The following is a 16,471-nucleotide window of genomic DNA, read 5'->3' as shown; positions in this document are numbered from 1 at the left end:
ACAAGCCATCTTACTTGTGTAACAAGCCATGGAGTAGTGGGCACAAATGCCCCCAAAGGGAAGAATTAATGCAAAAAAATCTATGTTTTAAATGTAGGGAACCTTGGGGAAGGGGTCACCGACGTAAAAGAGGACAAGTAAACCAAATCGAAGAAACAAGGAAAAGAGCAAGGATGGAAGAACCTGAACAAGGGACATTAGTAGTTATATCACAAGTTGAAAATAGACCCTTTCACATTAAAAGATTGCTTAAAGGATAGAAGGTAATCGAACTAGTGGATACCACAGCCTCTCATGACTTTATTAGCAAACACTTAGTGGCAAAAAGAAAGCTGGAAACTCAAGACTTGAAGGTTTTAAAGTTGAGTTAGAAAATTTCACAATAGATTGTTGTAAATAGATGGTCACACAAGTAGAGATCACTACTAAAGGACATTTCATTAAAATAAACTTTTATGTAGCGAACATTCAAAATGATATCATACTAGGGATGCCATGGATTAATTCCCTAGGATGTTTCATCATGGATGGTCCCAATTTGGAAATATGTTTCAAATGCAAAGGGAAAGACATAACCTTGAGAGGGATGCCCAATGGAGCAGCAACGGTAGTATCTTGTAATAAAATGGAGAGAAGGGCATGTGCAGGATCATGGTGTACCAAACTATGGCCTTAAGTGGTAGTGAAAAATAAGCAAATCAGGGTTATGTCAACTTGACACATAATTTTGAAGTGGTTATGGACTTTATATCAAAAAGTTGTAAGAAAATAATCTGTAGGAAATTGAATTTAGTTTCTAAACTACTAGGCCTTATCAGGAGAAAAAAATAATTGATTGGTCAAAAGTTTGAATTTTAATGCAGTACTACAAAAATTTCAGGGCAAAAATAAAAAGTAGGTGTATGTCTGACCACCTTAATCAAAATCAAATGATAATATCATTTTAATATAATTATAGATATGAAAATTAGACTCATGCCCAGATGTGATGCATATTTTTCGGTATTTTTATTCCAAATAAATAATTAAATATGAATTTTCTACCTAAACATTTTCGAAAAAAAAAAGTCCTGTGTCTAACCACCTTAACTAATAGAAAATTTTACCAAATTTAATTTTTTGTTTCTTTTCTTATACTAGGCAAAGCATAGAATGTGACGAAACTTTTAGATTTAAAAAATGTTATACCGTTTGAAAGTTATAGCTATTTTTCAATCAGTATATTAATCAGCACTTCACAATAATCTTCATTGATAATTAACTAATAAATACTTAGATCGAACTCAGAATTTGACAAAAATTATATCGATGGAATCTCGAGAGCGATGTTAAAAAATCCTTTTCATTTCATTCAATTTCGATCAAAATAACATTGTCAAACAACTACCCGAAGTCTGAGTATCACTAAAATCCTCTTCAAACACGTCTTTTGGGTTGACCGAGTAATTGGATATCCGATATGGCTCAGTGATTTTTGGTGAAAATTTTGAAATCCCAACCCGTTTTGGAGGGAAAACCGAATTTAAGAGTTATAGCTTATGATTTATAAATTACTTTTGTTATATTACTATGTAAATATGTATTATAATATATTATATATGTATATAAAATAATGTAATGTAAAGATATCACATATAATAAATTTAAAAATATTATAATATATTATGTTATTCCTATTATAATCTATAAATATAATTTATATTATTAATTTTACTAAATATAATAACGTAATATTTTTATTAAATATAATAACGTAATATATATTATAACATAATATTTTTATTAAATATAATAACGTTATATATATATAATAAGGTAATATATATTATAATGTAATATTTTTATTAAATATAATAACATAATATATATGTTATTAAATATATAAACGTTATATATATATATATATATATGTTATTAATATATATTATTATATTAATATGTATGTTATTAATATATATGTATATTATTAATATATATGACTCAAAGGGGGTCATAGGTTGACCTATGACCCCCTTTGACCAATTACACAATGACATATGTCCCTAGGGGTCCTAAGACCCCTAGTGACATATTAGAATCATTCTTATGGGTCAAAGTGGGTCATAGTTTTACCTATGACCCCCTGCGACACATTACATGATGGCATATGTCCCTAGGGGTCATAGGACCCCTAGAGATATATTGGAATCATTCTTATGGGTCAAAGGGGGTCATAGGTTGACCTATGACCCCCCTCGACCCATTAAATGACAACATATCCCTTAGGGACATATTAGAATCGTTCTTATGGGTCAAAGGGGGTCATAGGTTGACCTATAACCCCCTTCGACCCATTAAATGATGACATATCTCCCTAGGGGTCCTAGGACCCCTAGGGACATATTAGAATCGTTTATATTGGTCAAAGGGCATCATAGGTTGACCTATGACCCCCTTCGACCCACTACATGACGACATATGTCTCTAGGGGTCCTAGCACCCCTAGGGACATATTAGAATAGTTCATATGGGTCGAAGGGGGTCATAGGTTGACTTATGATCCCCTTCGAACCATTACATAACAACATATGTCCCTAGGGGTCTTAGGACCCCTAGGGACATATTAGAATCATTCTTATGGGTCGAAGGGGGTCATAGGTTGACCTATGAGCCCCTTCGACACATTACATGACGACATATGTCCCTAGGGGTCCTGGGAGCCCTAGGGACATATTAGAATAGTTCATATGGGTCAAAGGGGGTCATAGGTTGACCTATGACCCCATTTGACCCATTACATAAAGACATATGTCCCTAGGAATCCTAAGACCCCTAAGGACATATTAGAATTATTCATATGGGTCAAAGCGGGTCATAGGGTGACCTATGACCCCTTTCGACCCATTAAATGATGACATATGTCCTTAGGGGTCCTAGGACCCATAGAGACATATTAGAATTGTTCATATGAGTCAAAGGGGGTCATAGGTCAACCTATAACCTCCTTTGACCCATTAAATGATGACATATGTCTGTAGGGACATATTAGAAATGTTCATATAGGTCAAAGGGGGTCATAGATTGACCTATAACACCCTTTGACCTATTAAATGATGACATATGTCCCTTGGGGTCCTAGGACCCCTAAGGAAATATTAGAATCGTTCATATAGGTCAAAGAGGGTCATAGATTGACCTATGACCCCCTTCAACCCATTAAATAACGACATATGTCCCTAGGGGTCCTAGGACCCCTAGGGAAATATTAGAATTGTTCATATGGGTCAACAGGGGTCATAGATTGACCTATGACCCCTTTTGACCCATTACATGATGATATATGTCGCTAGAACCCCTAAGGACATATGAAAATAATTCTTATGGGTCAAAGGGGGTCATAGGTTGACCTATGACCCCCTTCGACACATTACATAATGACATATGTCCTTAGCGGTCCTACAACCCCTAGGGAGATATTAGAATCATTCATAAGGGTCGAAGGGGGTCATAAGTTGACCTATGATCCCCTTCGATCCATTAAAAGATGACATATGTCCCTAGGAGTCCTAGGACCCCTAGGGACATATTAGAATTGTTCATATGCGTCAAAGGGGGTAATAGATTGACCTATTATCCCCTTTGACCTATTACATAACAACATGTCCCTAGGACCCCTAGGGACATATGAGAATCGTTCTTATGGGTCAAAGGGGGTCATAGGTCGACGCATTACATGATGACATATGTTCCTAGGGGTCCTAAGACCACTAGGGAAATATTAGAATCATTCTTATAGGTCAAAGGTGGTCATAGGTTGACCTATGACTTGCTTTGACCCATTACATGATGACATATGTTCTTAGTGGTCCTCAGAACCCTAGGGACATACTAGAATCATTCTTATGTGTCTAAGGGGATCATAGGTTGATATATGACCCCCTTTGACCCATTACATTATGACATATGTCCCTAGGGGTCCTAGAACCCCTGGGGACATATTCGAATGCTTCTTATGGGTCAAAGGGGATCATAGGTTGACTTATGACCCCCTTCAACCCATTATATGACGATATATGTCCAAAGGGGTCCTAGGATGCCTAGGGACATATTAGAATCATTCTTATGGGTCAAAGGGGGTCATAGGTTGACCTATGAGCCCCTTTGACCCTTTAAATGATGACATATGTCCCTAGGGGTCCTAGGACCCCTAGGGACATATTAGAATCGTTCTTATGAGTCAAAGGGGGTCACAGGGTAACCTATGACAACTTTCGATGCATTACATGATGACATATGTCACTAGGGGTCCTAGGACCCCTAGGGACATAGTAGAATCATTCTTATGGGTCAAATGGGGTCATAGGTTGACCTATGACCCCCTTCGACACATTACATGACAACATATGTCCCCAGGGGTCCTATGACCCCTAAGGACATATTAGAATCGTTCATATCGATCGAAGAGGGTCATAGGTTGACCTATGATTACTTTCGATCTATTAAATGATGACAATGTCCCTAGGAGTCCTAGGACACCTAGGGACATATTAGAATTGTTCATATGGGTCAAAGGGGGTCATCGGTTGACCTATGACCCCCTTTGACCCATTACATGATGACATATGTCCCTAGAACCCCTAGGGACATATGAGAATCATTCTTATGGGTCAAAAGGGTGTCATAGGTTGACCTATGACCCCCTTCGACATATGTCCCTAGGGGTCCTAGGGCCCCTAGGGACATATTCGAATGCTTCTTATGGGTCAAAGTGTCTCATAGGTTGACCTATGACCCCCTTCGACCCATTATATGATGACATATCTCCAAAGGGGACCTAGGACCCCTTGGGAAATATTAGAATTGTTATTATGGGTCAAAGGGGTCATAAGTTGACCTATGACCCCCTTTGACACTTTACATGATGACATATGTCCCTAGGGGTCCCCTAGGAAAATATTAAAAAAAATTTTATGGGTCAAAGAGGGTCATAGGGTGACCTATGACAACCTTCGACCCATTACATGGTGACATATGTCCGTAAGGGTCCTAGGACCCCTAGAGACATATTAGAATCATTCTTATGAGTCAACGAGAATCATATGTCAACCTATGACCCCCTTCGACCCATTACATGATGACATATGTCCCTAGGGGTCATAAGACACCTAGGAACATATTCGAATTGTTCATATGGGTCAAAGGGGGTCATAGGTTCGACCCATTAATGATGACATATGTCCCTAGGGGTCCTAAGACCCCTAGAAATATATTAGAATTGTTCATATGGTCAAAGGGAGTCATAGGTTAACCTATGACCCACTTCGACCCAATACATGATGACATATGTCCCTAGTGGTCCTCGGAACCCTAGGGACATATTAGAATCGTTCTTATGTGTCTAAGGGGTCATAGGTTGACATATGACCCTCTTTGACCTATTACATGATGACATATGTCTCTAGGGGTCCTTGAACCCCTACGAACATATTCAAATGCTTCTTATGGGTCAAAGGGGATCATAGGTTGACCTATGACCCCCTTCGATCTATTACATGATGACATATATCCAAAGGAGTCCTAGAACCCCTAAGGACATATTAGAATCGTTCTTATGGATCAAAGGGGGTCATAGGTTGACTTATGACCCCCTTTGACCCTTTATATGATGACATATGTAGGACCCCTAAGGACATATTAGAATCATTCTTATCGATCAAAGGGGGTCATAGGGTGACCTATGACAACCCTCGACCCATTACATAATGACATATGTCCCTAAGGGTCCTAGGATCCCTAGGGATATATTAGAATCATTCTTATGGGTCAAAGGGAGTCATAGGTCAACCTATGACACCCTTCGACCCATTACATGATGACATATGTCCTTGGGGGTCATAGGACACCTAGGGACATATTAGAATTGTTCATATGGGTCAAAAGGGGTCATAAGTTGACCTATGACCCCCTTCAACCCGTTAAATGATGACATATGTTCGTAGGGGTCTTAAGACCCCTAGGGACATATTAGAATTGTTCATATGGATCAAATGGAATCATAGGTTGACCTACGATCTCTTTTGACACATTACATGATGACATATGTCCCTAGGACCCCTAGTGACATATGAGAGTCATTCTTATGGGTCAAATGGGATAATAGGTTGACCTATGACCCCCTTTGACACATTACATGATGACATAATAGAATTGCTCATATGGGTTGAAGGGGGTCATAGGTTGACCTATGGTCCCCTTCGACCCATTAAATGATGACATATATCCCTAGGGGTCTTAGGACCCCTACGAACATATTAAAATTGTTCATATGGGTCAAAAGGGGTCATAGGTTTACCTATGACCCCCTTTGACCCATTACATGATGACATATGTCCTTAGGACCCCTAGGGACATATGAGAATCGTTCTTATGGGTCAAAGGTTGTCATAGATTGACCTATGACCCCCTTCGATGCATTATATGACAACATATGTCCCTAGGGGTCCTAGGACCCCAAGAGAAATATTAAAATCATTCTTATGGGTCAAAGATGTTCATAGGTTGACCAATGACCCACTTTGACCCATTACATGATGACATATGTCTTTGGGGGTCCTCGGAACCCTACAAATATATTAGAATCATTCTTATGGGTCTAAGGGGGTCATAGGTTGACCTTTGACCCCTTTTGACCCATTACATGATGACATATGTATCTAGGGGTTCTAGAACCCCTAGGGACATATTCGAATGGTTCTTATGGGTCAAAAGGGGTCATAGGTTGACCTATGACCCCCTTCGACCAATTACATGATGACATATGTCCAAAGGGGTTCTAAGACCCTTAGGGACATATTAGAATCATTCTTATTGGTTAAAGGGGGTCATAGGTTGACCTATGACCCCCTTTGACCCTTTACATGATGACATATGTCCCTAGGGGTCCTAGGACCCCTAGGGACATATTAGAATCGTTCTTATGGGTCAAAGGGGTTCATAAGTTGACCTATAACCCCCTTTGACACATTAAAAGATTACATATGCCCCTAGGGGTCCTAGGACCCCTATGGACATATTAGAATCTCTGAAATGGGTCAAAAAGTGTCATAGGTTGACCTATGACCCCCTTCGACCCATTACATGATGACATATGTCCCTAAGAGTCCTAGCAACCCTAGGGATATATGTCATCATTTAATTGATCGAAGAGGGTCATAGGTCAACCTATGACCCCTGTTGACCGATATGAAGCATTATAATATGTCTGTAGGGGTCCTAGGACCCCTAGGGACATATGTCATCATGTAACTGTTTGAAGGGATGACCTATGATCTCTTTTGACCCATAAGAATGAGTCTAATATGTCCCTAGCGGTCCTAGGACCCTTAGGGACATATGTTGTCATTTAATATGTCAAAGCGGGTCGTAGGTCAACCTATGACCCGTTTGACGCATATGAAGCATTCTAATATGTCCCTAGGGGTCCTAGGACCCCTAGGGACATATGTCATCATATAATTTGTCGAAGGTGGTAATTGGTCAGCCTATGACTCCCTTTGACCCATACAAATGATTCTAATATGTCTGTAGGGGTACCAGAAACCCTACTAACATATGTCATCATTTAATGGGTCAAATGGGGTTATATGTCTACTTATAACTCCCTTTGACCATATGAATTATTATAATATGTCCCTAGGGGTCATAAGACCCCTAGGGACATATGTCGTCATGTAGTGGGTCGAATGGGGTCATAGGTCAACCTATGACCCCCTTGGACTCATATGAATGATTTTAATATGTCCCTAGGGGTCTTAGGACCCCTAGGGACATATATCATCATGTAATGGGTCGAAGGGGGTCATAGGTCCCCTAGGGACATATATCATCATGTAATGGGTCGAAGGGGGTCATGGGTCAACCTATGACCCCCTTTGACCCATATAAATGATTCTAATATGTCCCTAGGGGTCCTAGGACCCTTAGAGACATATGTTGTAATGTAATGGGTCATGAACGATTGTAATATGTCCTTAGGGGTCCTAGGACCCCTAGGGACATATGTCGTCATTTAATAGGTGGAAGGGGGTCATAGGTCACCATATGACCCCTTTTGACCTACAAGAATGATTCTAATATGTCCTTAGGGGTCCTAGGACCACTAGGTACATATGTCGTCATTTAATGGGTCGAAGGTGGTCATAGGTCAACCTATGAAACTCTTTGACCCATATAAAGCATTTTAATATGTCCCTAGGGGTCTTAGGACCCCTACAAAGATATATCGTCATGTAATGTGTCAAAGTGGGTCATAAGTCAACCTATGACCCCCTTTGATCCAAAAGAATGATTTTAATATGTCCCTAGGGGTCCTAGAACCCCTAAGGACATATGTCATCATGTAATGGGTCGAAGGGGGTCATAGGTCACCCTATGAGCCCTTTTGACCCATAAGAACGATTCAAATATGTCCTTAGTAATTCTAAGACCCCTAGTGACATATGTCATCATGTAATGGGTCTAAGGGGGTCATAGGTCAAGCTATGACCCCCTTTGACCCATAAGAATGATTCTAATATGTCTCTAGAAGTCTTAGGAACCCTAGGGACATATGTCGTCATGTAATGAGTCAAAGGGTGTCATAGGTCAACCTATGATCCCCTTTGACCTATATGAACAATTTTAATATGTCTGTAGGGATCCTAGGACCCCTAGGGACATATTTCATTATTTAATGGGTTGAAGGGGTCATAGGTGAATCTATGACTCCCTTTGACCCATATGATGGAATCTAATATGTTCCTAGGGGTACTATGACCTTCAGCGACATATGTCATCATGTAATATGTCAGAGTGGGTCATAGGTCAACTTATGAACCCCTTTGAGCCATAAAAATGATTCTAATATGACCCCTAGGAAAATATTTCATCATTTAATGGGTTGAAGGGGGTCATAGGTCAACCTATGAGCCCCTTTGACCCATAAGAATGATTCTAATATGTTCTTAGGGATATAGGTCATCATTTAATCGGTTGAAGGGTGTCATAGGCCAACCTATGACCCCCTTTGACCTATATGAATGATTCTAATATTTCCCTAAGGGTCCTAGGACCCCTAAGGACATATGTAGTCATTTAATGGGTCGAAAGGGTTCATAGGTCATCATATGACTCCTTTTGACCAATAAGAACGATTCTAATATCTCCCTAGGGGCCCTAGGACCCCTAAGAACATAGGTCATTATGTAATTGGTCGAAGGGGGCTATAGGTCACCCTATGAGCCCCTTTGACCCATAAGAATGATTCTAATATGTCTTTAGGCGTTCTAGGACCCTTAGTGACATATGTCATCATGTAATGGGTCTAAGGGGGTCATAGGTCAAGCTATGACCCTTTTTGACCCATAAGAATGATTCTAATATCTCCCTAGAGGTCCTAAGAACAGTAGGGACATATGTCATCATGTAATTGGTCGAAGAGGATCATAGGTCAATCTATGACCCCCTTGAACCGATAAGAACGATTCTAATATGTCCCTAGGGGTCCTAGGACCCCTAGGGACATATATCATCATGTAATGGGTCGAAGGGGGTCATAGATCAACCTATGACCCCCTTTGACCTATATAAACAATTCTAATATGTCCCGAGGGGTCCTAGGACCCCTAGAGATTATGTCATAATGTAATGGGTCGTGAATGATTCTAATATGTTCCTAGGGGTCCTAGGACCCCTAGGGACATATGTCATCATGTAATGAGTCGAAGGGGGTCATAGGTCAATCTATGACCCCCTTTGACCCATAATAAAATTCTTATATGTCCCTAGGGGTCCTAGGACCCATAGGGACATATGTCATCATATAATGGGTGGAAGCAGGTTATAGGTCACCCTATGATCCCCTTTGACTCACAAGAATGATTCTAATATGTCCCTAGGGGTCCTAAGACCGCTAGGTAAATATATCATCATTTAATGGGTCGAAGGGGATAATAGGTCAACTTATGAAATCCTTTGACCCATATGAAGCATTCTAATATGTCCCTAGTGGTCCTAGGACCCCTAGGGACATATGTCATCATTTAATGGGTCGAAGGAGGTCATAGGTCAACCTATCACCTCTTTTAACCCATATGAATGAATCTAATATGTGGGACACATGTGATCATGTAATATGTCAAAGGGGGTCATAGGTCAACCTATGACCCCCTTTGAGCCATATGAATGATTCTAATATGTCCCTAGGTGTCTTAGGATCCCTAGGGAGATATGTCATCATTTAATGAGTCGAAAGGGATCATAGGTCAACCTATGACCTTCTTTGACCCATATGAAGCAATCTAATATGTCCTTAGGGGTCCTCAGACCCCTTTGGACATATGTCATCAAGTAATGGGTCGAAGGGGGTCATAGGGTGACCTATGACCCCCTTTGACCCATTAGAAGGATTCTAATATGTCCCTAGGGGTCTTAGGACCCCTAAGGACATATGTCGTCATGTAATGGGTCGAAGGGTGTCATAGGTCATCCTATGACCCCCTTTGACCCATAAGAACAATTCTAATATGTGCTTAGGGGTCTTAGGACCCCTAGGGACATATGTCATCATTTAGTGGGTTGAAGGGGGTCATAGGTCAACCTATGACCCCCTTTGTCTCATAAGAATGATTATAATATGTCTCTATGTGTCCTAGGACCCGTAGGGACATATGTCATCATTTAATGGGTCAAAGGGGGTCATTGGTCAAGCTATAACCCCCTTTGACCCATATGAACAATTCTAATATGTCCCTAGGGATCCTAGGACCCCTAGGGACATATGTCATCATGTAATGGGTCGAACAGTGTCATAGGTCAACTTATGACACCCTTTGACCCAGATGAATGATTCTAATATGTCCCTAGGGATCCTAAGACCCCTGGGGACATATGTCATCATGTAATGGGTCGAAGGGGGTCGTAGGTCAACCTAGGATGCCCTTTGACCCATATGAACGATTCTAATATGTCCCTTGGGATCCTAGGACCCCTAGATATATATGTCATCATTTAATGGGTCGAAGGGGGTCATAGGTCAACCTATGACCCCCTTTGACCCATATGAAGTATTTTAATATGTCCCTAGGGGTCCTAGGACCCCTAGGGACATATGTCATCATGTAATGGGTCAGAGAGGGTTATAGGTCAACCTATGACCCCATTTTACCTATAAGAATGATTCTAATATGTCCCTAGGGGTCCTAGGACCCCTAGGTACATATTTCATCATTTAATGAGTCAAAGGGGGTCATAGGTCAACCTTTGACACCCTTTGACCCATATAAAACATTCTAATATGTCGCTAGGGTTCTTAGGACTCCTATGGACATATGTCATCATGTAATGTGTTGAAGTAGGTCATAAGTCTATCTATGATCCTCTTTGACCCATAATAACGATTGTAATATGTCCCTAGGCATCCTAGGACCACTAGGGAGATATGCCTTCCTTCGTGTAATGGGTCGAAGTGGGTCATAGGTCACCCTATGTGCCCTTTTTACCCATAAGAATGATTTTAATATTTCCCTAGGGGTCCTAGGACCCCTAAAGACATATGTCATCATTTAATGGGTCAAAAGAGGTCATAGGTCAACCTAGGACCCCCTTTGACCCATATGAAGCATTCTAATATGTCCCTAGGGACATATGTCGTCATGTAATGTGTCGAAGGGGGTCATAGTTCACCCTATGACCCCCTTCAAACTATATGAAAGATTCTAATATGTCCCTAGGGGTCTTAGGATGCTTAGAGACATATGTCTTCATGAAATGTGTCAAAGGGGGTCATATTTCACCCTACGATCCCGTTCAACCTATATGAATGATTCTAATATGTCCCTAAGGGTCTTAGGACCCCTAAGGACATATTTCATCGTGGAATGTGCCCAATGTGGTCATAGGTCACCCTATGACCCCCTTCGAAGCATATGAATTATTCTAATATGGCCCTAGGGGTCCGAGGACCCCTAGGGACATATGTGGTCTTGTAATATGTCGAAAGGGTTCATAGGTCATCCTGTGAGCCCCTTCAACCCATATAAACTATTCTAATATGTCCCTAGGGGTCCTAGGATCCCTTAGGGACATATATCATCATAGAATGTGTTGAAAGGGGTCATAGGTCATCCTGTGAGCCCTTTCGACCCATATAAACGACTCCAATAGAAATAATATAGTAAAAATAATAATTATATATATATATATATATAATATTTATAGATTATAATAATAATAACATAATATATTATTATATATTAATAACATAAGTCATAAGATTAATAATATATTATAGATTATAATTTACATATGATAATAATAATAATATATTATAATAATATATATTATATTTATAGATAATAATAATAATAATAACATAATATATTATTATATATTAATAGATTATATATTATAACTTTACTTGACGTTATATATAAAATATTATATTATTATATAATATATAGATTATATATTATTTTATATATAATTGTTATGTTATTATATTATATATTTATAGATTATATATTATATCTTTACATATTTCATAACTCAAATTAGTTATATCACTTACAAATTCATTTTTTCCTCTAATTTTTGTGCCTTTTCCCTCCAATTTTTATGACTCTGGTATCGGATATCGGATCTCATATCGGATATTCGATATGAGATCCGATATCCGATCTCATATTGGATATTCAATCTCAAATCGAATATCTGATAAGGCTTGGGCCTTACTTTTCAGGTTTGGTATCTGGATAGGTGGAAAAAAGTCAGAGCGGATTTTGAAGCACTTTTAGATGTGTTCAAACTCTATTTTTTTCACATCACCACTTTTTGGCACACCATGATCCTGCACATACCCAGAATTTTAAAACATAACCAAGGAGAGATGATAGCTCAATGTATGATTTTAGATAATAGTCCTAATAAAGAAAAAATAGTCCATGTAGAGATTCAGCCCATTCTTGAAAGATATAGAGAGGTGTTTGAATATATTCCCCCTAGGCTTCCCCTTAAAAGAGGTTTTGAACACTCCATCGAATTAGAAGAAGAAGCAAAACTCATAATCACTACTCCTCATAGACATCCCCCCAAATATAAGGAAGAAATGAAAAAAACTATCAAGGAGCTCTTGGACATGAGACATATACAATCTAGTAGTAGCCCATTTGCATCATCACTAGTATTAGTTAAAAAAAAGATGGAACTATGAGAATGTGGACCGATTATAGAGCCTTAACCAAGAAGACAATTAAAAATAGATACCCCATCCCTAGGATCAATGAACTGATGGATGAACTTCATGGGGCTTGTTATTTCTCAAAAATTGATTTGAGATTAGGATACCACCAAATCAAGATGAAAGAAGAAGATGCACCCAAAACAACATTTAGATGCCATTACAAAATTACAAATATTTTAAATTCTTTGTACTTCCTTTTGGGCTCAAAAATGGACCAACAACTTTCCAATCATGTATGAACCATACCTTTAGACAATAGCTATGGAAGTTTCTCCTCATATTTTTTGATGACATCCTTATTTATAGTAAGACTTGGGAAGATGATCTAGAACACATCCAGGAAATCTTAAGTATTCTAGAAAGAGAATCCTTATATGCTAAAATCTCAAAATGTGAATTTGGACTCCAAGAAATACTTTACTTAGAACAAAAAATCAATAAAGAAGGGGTAAGTGTGGATGAGGAGAAGATCAAAGCTATTAAGGAATGACCAAAACCAAGAAGCCTTACACAACTCAGGGGATTTGTGGGACTATGCAGTTATTATTGAAGATTTGTTAAAGGCTTCTCAAAAATTGTAGCCCCTCTTATAGATTTGACCAAGAAAGGAGCCTTTTCTTGGAATGAAAAGGCACAAGAAGCTTTTGAACAACTTAAAATTGCTATGATTTTGTGCCCAGTATTAGCATTACCAAATTTCTCCCTACCTTTCGAGCTACAATGTGATGCTTTAGGAGAAGGTATAGGGGCAATACTAATGCAAAGAAAACACCCTATAGCTTTTGAAAGTCACAAACTTATAGGAGCTGAAAAAGATTACTCATTTATGATAAAGAAATGTTAGCAATAATGCTTGCTTTGACAAAATTTAGGCAATACTTAGTTTGTGTGAAATTCATAGTCAAAATAGATCATAATAGCCTATGCTTCTTCTTAAATCAAAAAGACCTGAATGATAGACAACAAAAGTGGGTAAGTAGAATCCAAGCCTATGATTTTGACATAGAGTATGTTAAAGGTGTAAATAATGGAGCCATAGATGCCTTATCTGGAAGACCCCACATCAGCACTATCTATTGTATATGTGAAGTTTGGAAAGATGAAATAAGAGTAGATTATGCTAAGGATCAATTGGCTACTGAAGTACTAGATGGAAAGGTCCCTAGTGGAGATTTCAAGATTTTAGACGACATCATATTCTATAAAGGAAGAATCTACTTGACTCCAAAATCCAAGATGAAGGGAATAGTTATGAAGGAATACCATGACAATCCATTAGCTAGACACCATGGATACTACAAAACATATAAATGTATCAGGGAAAGATACTCATGGAAAGGATTAAAGAAAGATATTCAAAGGTATGCAAAAGAATGTACAATGTGTCAACAAAACAAGACCGGACAATCACACTCAGTAGGATTATTATAGTCATTACCTATTCCAAACAAAAAATGGGAAAGTATATCCATGGACTTCATAATAGGTTTTCCCAAGGTTCAAGGGAAGGTCAACATCTATGTAGTAGTAGATAGGCTTATAAAGTTTGCACATTTCTTCACTATCTCAACTGAGTATAAGGTGCCTTAAATAGCAGAAATATTTTTTAAGGAAATCTTTTGTCTCCATGGACTACCATGAAACATTGTAAGTGACAAAGACAACAAATTTCTCAGTAAATTCTAGCAAGAATTGTTCAAAGTGGTAGGAACTTCATTCACTCCTAGCACCGACTATCATCCCCAAACCAATGGTCAAACTGAGATTGTAAATAAGTGGATATAATGATATCTAAGAAATTATGTCACAGGACACCAAACTGCCTGGATCAGATGGTTACACCTAGGAGAGTACTATTATAATACCACACATCACATGTCCATAAAGATGAGTCCTTTCAAAGTGTTATATGGTTATGAAGTTGTCACATTCAGGGATATCTTCACTCCTAAAAGCCAGGTACCCAATGTGCAAGAATTTTTCCAAAGAAGTATTGATATTATCAAGGAATTAAGGGAGAATCTACACACCACTCAAAACTAGAAAAAACTTTATTCAGATAGAAATAGAGTGGAACATTCATTCATAGAAGGAGATCTAGTATACTTGAGATTACAACCATTCAAGCAATCATCTATTAAGAAAAATGGGATGGAGAAACTTAAACCCCAGTTCTATGGTCCCTACAAAGTACTCAAGAAGATTGGAAAGGTAGCTTATGAGTTGGAGCTACCCAACAATAGTCAAATTCACAATGTGTTTCACATATCCAAACTCAAAAAAGTCCTAGGCCAATAGACAACCCCTTGCACAGAACTACCCCCTCTTGATGATGAAGGACAACTCATCTTAGAACTAGAAATAATATTGGATACTAGAGAGAAAGTACTAAGGAATAAAATTATAAGGGAGTTCTTAATCAAATGGAAAGGTTTACCAACTGAAGATGCCACTTGGGAAAAGGAAGGTCACCTCAAATTGCTTGAGGACAAGTAATATTGAGATAAGAGGACTATAATAAACCCAACAAATTAAATTTTCATAAGAAATATGTACATAAATGAATATTATTAAAAAAACAAAAAAAAAAGCATAATATTATTTTTTATATTTTTATTATTATTTATATAAATTAAGATCTTAATGAATGAAGAACTTGTGCATACACATTATACTAAATAAAATAATTTTCCAATAAGGAAATCATAGCATATTATAATGTATATAAGGAATTCCTAATAATAAAATTGTAGTTTATTAAAACAACAAGTCATTAAGCCATCGAATAACAAAACATTACTTCCCAAATGACATGTGCCTAAAGTTGTGGAATAGGTATATATCAAACTATCCAAAACATATGAGGAGGCAGAGATTGATCAGAAATCATTGAAGTGTTAAGCACATAACCTGAACAACATCAACACTAGACTAAGGTCAAATGCGGAAACAAGACTGGGAAATCTTAGTGTTTGCAAAGGAAGGAAGATGGGGGTCAAGACACTACCAAACTGAAGTCAAGTACAATCATATCTACATAGAAGAAATGTGGACACAATTTGAAGGCTACACCACAACAACATAAAGGTAGCAAGGAATGAAACTCTGCACATAACTTGAGCAAAAATGGAAGTTTGAATACCCCTCTATGACGGGTCAATAAGGTGAAGGGAGTTCAAAGGCTTGAGGTGAAGAAGACTGATCAATTTGCCTATC

The sequence above is a fragment of the Cupressus sempervirens genome, chromosome 9 (assembly GCF_028749045.1).
Source record: "Cupressus sempervirens isolate cs-2001-9-10 chromosome 9, ASM2874904v1, whole genome shotgun sequence".
Classification (NCBI taxonomy): Eukaryota; Viridiplantae; Streptophyta; class Pinopsida; order Cupressales; family Cupressaceae; genus Cupressus; species Cupressus sempervirens.
Note: the sequence above shows the minus strand (reverse complement) of the source record.